Raw genomic sequence first — 7,058 nt, forward strand, 5'->3', positions numbered from 1 at the left:
AGTGGCAGGAGCAAGAGTGACCTGTTGTATGGCATGTATTCCCAGGGGTTTCTCCATGTTTGAATGATTCAGACACGTCTGGGGGTGGGCATCTGCAGCTGGTGCATGGTGGGCCAATTGTGTCAATGTTAAGACATTCCATCTTAAGGATCCTGAATATCCTCTAACCTGCATCTATTTTCTCTCCTACACAAATGTTTCTTTCATGTGTTTTATTTGCTTACTCACAAACTCAAGTCTCTTTTGCATTTGACCTTCCCTCATCCACACTCAACTCCTCAGCTTCTTCCTCAATCATCTTCCTCCCTCTGTCCCAATCCTCAATCATATCTACTAGAAAGTCTATAGGAGGATAAACTCTTCTTATCTTAACTTACAGTAATACCTCAGTTCATGAATCCTTCCATTTGCAAGCAATTCGGTTTGCAAACAAAAGTGTTTGGCAAAATTTTGTTTTCATTCACAAACTCCATATTGGGTGACAGTCATGGCCACAGCCACCTTCCCCACACAACCACAAACACAGCCACCTTTCACAAAATCTTAAAACAAATTAGGTTCATAAATGGAGGTACCATTGTTTTTTGTTGTTTGGTTTGTTTGTTTGTTTGTTTGAGATGGAGTCTGGCAATGTAAAATCATGATGTAGCCCAGACCGGCTTTGAACTCATGGTGATTCTCCTGCCTCAGCCACCTGAGTGCCAGGATTACAGGTGTGAACCAGCACACCTGGCTGTTCCTTTGTTAACACTTCACTCTAATGAAAATCCAGTTAAATTCCTCAGATATTATTATGTTTCATCCTTATTTTCTCCTCTTTCTCTGACTCAGTAGACAGAAGGGAGGAATAGCTCTGTCCTTACTCCCGAATTCTACTTTCAGTTTACCACACTCTGGGCCACTTTTCATTGTGTGAAATCTCCATCCACATTTCAGAGAACCAGCCTGAACAATTCTATCTGAACACTATATTCTTTAAGTTTTTCATCCCATTGTTGTCTTGGTAGAGGTGATTCATTAAGGGTACACAATTCAATCTCTGTCAATGTTAATGTACATGTATTTGGAGATTATTACATGAACTAGAAATATTAAATATGCAAATGATAGTCACAAGGCCAACAACTGAGTAAAACACATGGCTATTTTTGTGCTCATAATGGTATTCCATAATACTCTTAAAGTCAATTTCTGTGTTTATTTTCTATCATCAGAAATGCATGTTAGCTATTGCCCTAGGTATAAATCACCATTTGCTTTCCAAAATTAACCATGGTATCATTAGGTCCATAGTATCATAAGGTTAGAAGGTTAAATGGGTATACAATCTATTCTTGGCAGATAGATGATCATTACTTGGAAGATCTAGAATGAGATGGTAAGAAAGTCTGATCTTAAAGTACTTAATTTCAAAGTCATCAACCTCTAATCTCAGTTCCTCTAACTGCTTTCCCCCTGTACATCTTGGAAAAGGGCAGCACTAACCCCAGAGGACAGCATTCCACCCACTTGCAGTATGCGGTGTGGTCACTGTGAGACCTCGATTTTCTAGGCACAACAATTTGGGTTTTTTCTCCAGACTGCTACTTTCCAAAACTTTAAAAAAAACTCTTTATAAATTGATTCATATCATTTTTGAAACTACAAAAACCAGACTTAGATTTAACCAGCTTACAGTACTTTGTTGTTTCTGATAAATTTTTTAATAGTTAATATATAATTGAATGTAGTTCTTCATACAAGCTTCTCAAATATTGGAAGTGAGACTTGTGGAATTAAAAATTACAGAATTTTCCATATTACAAACAATCCTTATTGTATCTTAGTTAAATAAAACCAATGATCTAGAATTAGGATTAACAAAATATGGCAACATATATAGCACCCAAAGCATTAAAAACAATGATTACTTACCTGCTTTGTCCTTGGATGAAAATTCTTATAGATTGCAAGTAGAGAAAATTGGCTGTTTGAGTTCACATCTTCTATCTCTTCTGTTTTAATAAGAATTGTAGCCACCATAAAGGAATTATAAGAACAATTTAACAATTTTAGTCATATACAAAGAGGACAGTAAAATGTGTATTATAGAAATACTATATAAGCCTTTTCTTTTACTTAAAAATACCTCAAAAGACTTCATAGTAAAAAGCAGAAGCTTCATTTTGTTGATGTTTAATTTATTCTCCTGCTTTAACCTTTTTCTTTGTTAAAGTTTTTTTTATTAGTATTTCCAAAAACAAGGCTAGAAGTTAGATTAAAAGGAAAACTGAATTTTATAGGCATTCCTCATTTAAGGATAGCGTTCCATTCGTGCAACTAGGTTGTTAAATGAATTGGTCACTAAATGAGGAATTGTATATAGTATATACAGTACAATATTTAGAACAAAGAAAAAGTCAAAGGAACTGCAATTTGGTGACCTTGCTTTTATTTGCATAACTCTTACATGCAATACTGTAATATACAAAATATAAAACTACAGTTCTGCATAGTATAATCAGCAAAAATTACAATACCCTATAACCAAAGCATACTGTACAAAAAAAGACATTGAGATTCTATCTAAAAGATGTACAGACTCCAAAAAAAAAAATAAATAAATAAAAGATGTACAGACTGAACAAAAAAAGATGTGTCATAAGTCCAAACAACTGTTAAACAGGTAGGTAATTAAATGAACAATATCTATATTTGTAAGATTACCGGGCAGGTGGAAGCCCTTTCAAAGCAAACAAATACAGTTCTGTTTGCAAACAATTTAACAACCTACCTGTTTGGACTTATGACCAAGGCTCATTTTTCAGACTTACAACCTACTGCTCAAACTTACAACTGTCTTTTTTTCTTTTTTTGCTACAGTTATATATATATATATATCTTGATGATAGAGCCTCAATTTCTATTTTTGCACAGTACACTTTGAATAATTTCTGTGATGTGTAATTTCTGCTGGTTGTACTGTACAGTACTATAGTTCTTCGTTCTGTTATATATTACAGTACTGCCTGTAAGAGTTATGCAAATAAAATACCAAGTCACCAAGTTGTTGGAGATCCTTTGACCATTTCTCTGTTCTGAATATTGTAATGTACATACTATATACAATTCTTCATTTAGCAACCAATTCATTTAATGACCTAGTCACAAGGACAGAATTCAGTCTTTAAGGAGAAGTGTTTGTATATTATTAAATTATGAAAACTACTCTTAGTGTTGTTTCCCCTGAGAAAAAAATTTACAGGCATTACCACAGATAGATGATTAACAGGGATTGCCATTTCACTAAGGCCGTCATGGGAAAGAAGGGGGAAATGTGGTATACAACAATCTATCTTCCATTTAAAAAGTTCATTTTGTTTTATATGACACTGAGACAGAAGATCAACATGTGGCTCAGAACACCTTAAGTATATAGAAGTGTCATATGTGATTATCATAAATTATATCAAGCCAATTGCTAGAATTCAGCAATCAGTTCCCCAGAAGTTTATGATCTTCCTGTCATACAAATAATGAACATAGTAAGCTTAGAATAGTGTATTTTTATAACTACAAAGCCTCAGAAGTTTATCTACCTGCAAATTTGATCGTATGGTTTTATATTTTTCTGGTTCACTTTCAATTTGTGAGATAATTGCTCATACACACAAAAAGTTCAAAGGGCTAACATATTGACAAAGTTGAAGTCACCAAGTTCTGATCCTTCATCCTTAGAAATGACATGCCACCACTGTTTACTAGAATTGGCCGTAAGTTAGGGATATGTACCAAAAAGGTTGTAGACATGAATTATGCCTGAAGTCCTACATTACATGGAATTTATTAATTTACTAAAATAAATTTATGAATTTATTTATGAATTTGTTAATTTACTTAAATAAATTTATAAACTTATGAATTTACTTGGAAACATGAACAGCCCATGTTTACTGAAGGCCAACTGTATTGGAGGGTGTTCTCTAAATTACTTTCCGTGTGGAATATTGATTATTAAAGGATAAACATGTAATTGAAATGTGCTGATTTTTCAGGGGTAGGGACTACAGGAGACTGAACCCAGGGCCTTGTGTGTGCAAAATGAGCTAATTTGAAGCTTACATATGTTAATTCAACTTAATAAAACCTACAAAAATTGTTCAACTTACAAGTGATTTTTCAGAGAAGAATATTTTATCACTAATATCACAGATTAAGTGGCTTTTATGGAAGGCCTACTGAGTGCATGGTATTTTGGTTTTTGTTGTATCCACAGACTATATGCACATGAATATTGAGAATTACAAGTCAATTATATTTATTCATTAAAGCTATCTCAGTAAGATTTAAAAAATACAAAATCTCTGTTAGCAGTTACTGTATTTGAATTTCAAAATAAACGTCACACAAAGTTACATATATTCCACTTTGCAAGCATTAAACTAACTTAGGCCTTCTCCCTGGATATTACAAATAACTGAAGCTATACTGTAAATCAACATGTAGAAAGGCTTTTAAAGTATTAACACTTATACAAACATTAACAATTTAAGGACTGGGAATTACTCAGATTTTCACAAATTACATGGGATCAAACTCTTATGTTCTATTGTTTTTCAAGCAGCTACCTCAGGAGAACAGTAATTTTAACTTTGATATCGATCTTTTTCAGGCATTGCTAGGTTGAACACAATATCCAATCTGCCTTTCCACAATCTTGCAGCTCTGTACATGTACAAATTTTCTGCTTATGTGATCCCGGTACTCTTGAAAGACAGTCTTTAAGAGAAAATCTGACTTACCTCAAAAGGCATGTGGGCTTGGGATATCATGTATTTGATCACCACCTTAGAAACAGGTATATCTGGCAAGAAAGGTACACACAAAGCTTAGTTTCTTCCAATGCACTTTACAGCTCTTATTGCTCCATAGCTCTTTCACTCACAAATTCCCTCTCATTAATCACCTGGTCTACTGAAGCAGCACTTATGCAATCTGTAGTTCTCCAATTCCCTAACTTCTCCCATCAATAAGAATGCCTTGGAGAAGATAAAAATAAAATTCACAAGTGGATCCCCTGGAAATTAGACTTCAATCGGTTTCAGATGAAGTTCCTCAATTTCATTTTAAAAATGTGCTCCCCATTGATTCTTAAAGACCAAGCCAACTTTAAGAATAATGCTCCAAGTAAAAGGGAATCCTTCTATAGAGCTCCTCCAAATTGATGTTCTTCTAAATAGATACTCTAAATTGATCAGACTTGAGGGCTAATCTTCCTTTGGGTGTTAAGATTTAGGGCATTTGAAAAGAAGAGTGAAAAAAAAAATGAACGGAAGAGTGGACCAAATTTGGAGAAAGCAGACTGACACTTTATCTACACCTCTCTGATTTATGTTTTCAACACGCTAAAGAATACTATATTAAAGGGAGGATTTTAGTTTGGGTATGTTTTGTAGAAGTAGGATACCACCAGGGGGAAACACAGAGCTAACAAATGATACGTGTTTGGGGATTTTTTTTTTTTTTTAACTTCACACTACAACATAAAATGGTGGCACCCACAGTTTCTGTGAACAGAGAGGGAAGTAGCACTTAAAAGACATGGGTAGAAGATGTCAGCATGCACTGTAATTTTCATATAAATGTCTCTCTAGAAGGTCTTTATACAGCCATTGTAAAAAGAAGTTCCTTTAAAATAGCATACACTTGAATTTTTTTTTTTTTTTAAGTATTCAAATACAAAGATTCCAGCCCAGGTAAACCAAAGTGGTCTTCCCTCTCTGCAAGTTTCAAAATATTTGTCCTATTCCTACACTTCATTAGCATTGTAACTGAATGCTTTTCTATGATTTTAATCAAATCTTAAGTAGCGTTCTACCAACTGGGGAGAAACGGATGAAATAATAACTTGGGCCAGCAAGGCCAAAGCTATCAAGTGTTGTCAAAATGCTGCCACCACCTGTCAGAAAACTATGCTTCCCATCCTATGCATCCCACATTGTTTTCTTGACCCATCCCTTCTTTCCCTTTTCCAGTGCATAAGTCTTCCTTCTATGGATGTAGAAGAAATATCCTGTCAAATCAGGCAACTTTTACAAATACCTCCTCCAAGAGCTTTTTACCTCTGAAATTCCACCTTTTAAAGATTAGAGTTGGTTAAGAAATGCTGAAAGGGGAGGTAGGGCAAAGCTTGAAGAAACAACTATATTTTTCCTCCAAGTTTGCCAAAATTAAATACTCCCTACTTAGATATTCATATGCCTAAGAAAAATATGGTCCAAACCCCCATGGCAGTTCGACAACCTGGGGTTTTGATGTTCTCAGCCCTAATTCCATCATTTCACTAGAAAGGTCACAGTGGGAAGAGCAGCCAAGAAAGATAAAGGTGCATTAGGGGGAGTCCACTCAGCCTAACACAGCCAAAACACTTTAGGTGTGAGGACCAGAAATCAAGGCTGTCAGGAGCGCCCTAGCCCCCTGGAAACTAAGGGTTTCCAAACCTTTCAAGCACCTCACATACCATGAAAAGGCCAGGACCCCTTAGGAAAATGGCCCTATTTCAGCACGAATTGGCTCTATTGTCATCACAAATCGCAAAGGCTACCCGGAATCCAGCACCTGATACAGAGGGAAGAGCTATGCTTTCACGTGCGAGGACTTCAGCCCCGGAGACCGCGTGCGGTGGTGTCCAGGTGCGACCCCACGCCCACCGGGGACCCGGCCCTGGAACAGCCCTCAGGGGCAGGTCCACCCCGTGACGCGCGGCCACGCATCGTCCGCGTCAGGAGTGTGTCACGGGGTTCCCGGGGGAACGTCTGGGGTCTGCTGAGGTGGGGAACTCTGTCCTGCAGCGGTCCTGAGGGACACCTCCGGGAGGTGAGGACAGGTGTTTCCTCCCGGCCGGGCCGGGTCTCGGGTTCTGACTTCAGAGGGGACCCGCGAGGGACGGTGAGGCGCCGAGGCCACGCGGGGGGCCGTGACGGGAGTCCGAAGCCCGGGTGGCCCCCACGCAAGTCGTCCCCACCGCCTCCCCCTCCTCACGCTGCGTCCGCCCCGCGTTCCCACATTTCTCCCCTCAC

General features: G+C 37.4%; 1 protein-coding gene and 1 long non-coding RNA gene across 2 annotated transcripts in view; one reads left to right on the plus strand and one right to left on the minus strand.

The window, feature by feature from the left end:
* Positions 1–63: 63 nt before the first annotated feature.
* LOC106149596 lies at positions 64–6,575 on the minus strand. The gene is made up of 4 exons (XR_001235876.1): positions 6,500–6,575; positions 4,782–4,843; positions 1,915–1,994; positions 64–98 (listed from the first exon to the last, which is right to left on the minus strand). It is a non-coding gene; the product is annotated as an uncharacterized LOC106149596 (long non-coding RNA).
* Positions 6,576–6,774: 199 nt separating this feature from the next.
* The window catches only part of LOC102016005 (chromosome unknown open reading frame, human C15orf27), a 101,554-nt gene continuing 101,270 nt past the window's right edge, over positions 6,775–7,058 (plus strand). The window contains exon 1 of the mRNA XM_005393470.2: positions 6,775–6,855. The gene's annotated coding sequence lies outside the window, so the exon portion shown is untranslated. The remainder of the gene's footprint in view (positions 6,856–7,058) is intronic.

Source organism: Chinchilla lanigera, unplaced genomic scaffold, assembly GCF_000276665.1.
Source record: "Chinchilla lanigera isolate Chin_1 unplaced genomic scaffold, ChiLan1.0 scaffold00049, whole genome shotgun sequence".
Taxonomy (NCBI): Eukaryota; Metazoa; Chordata; class Mammalia; order Rodentia; family Chinchillidae; genus Chinchilla; species Chinchilla lanigera.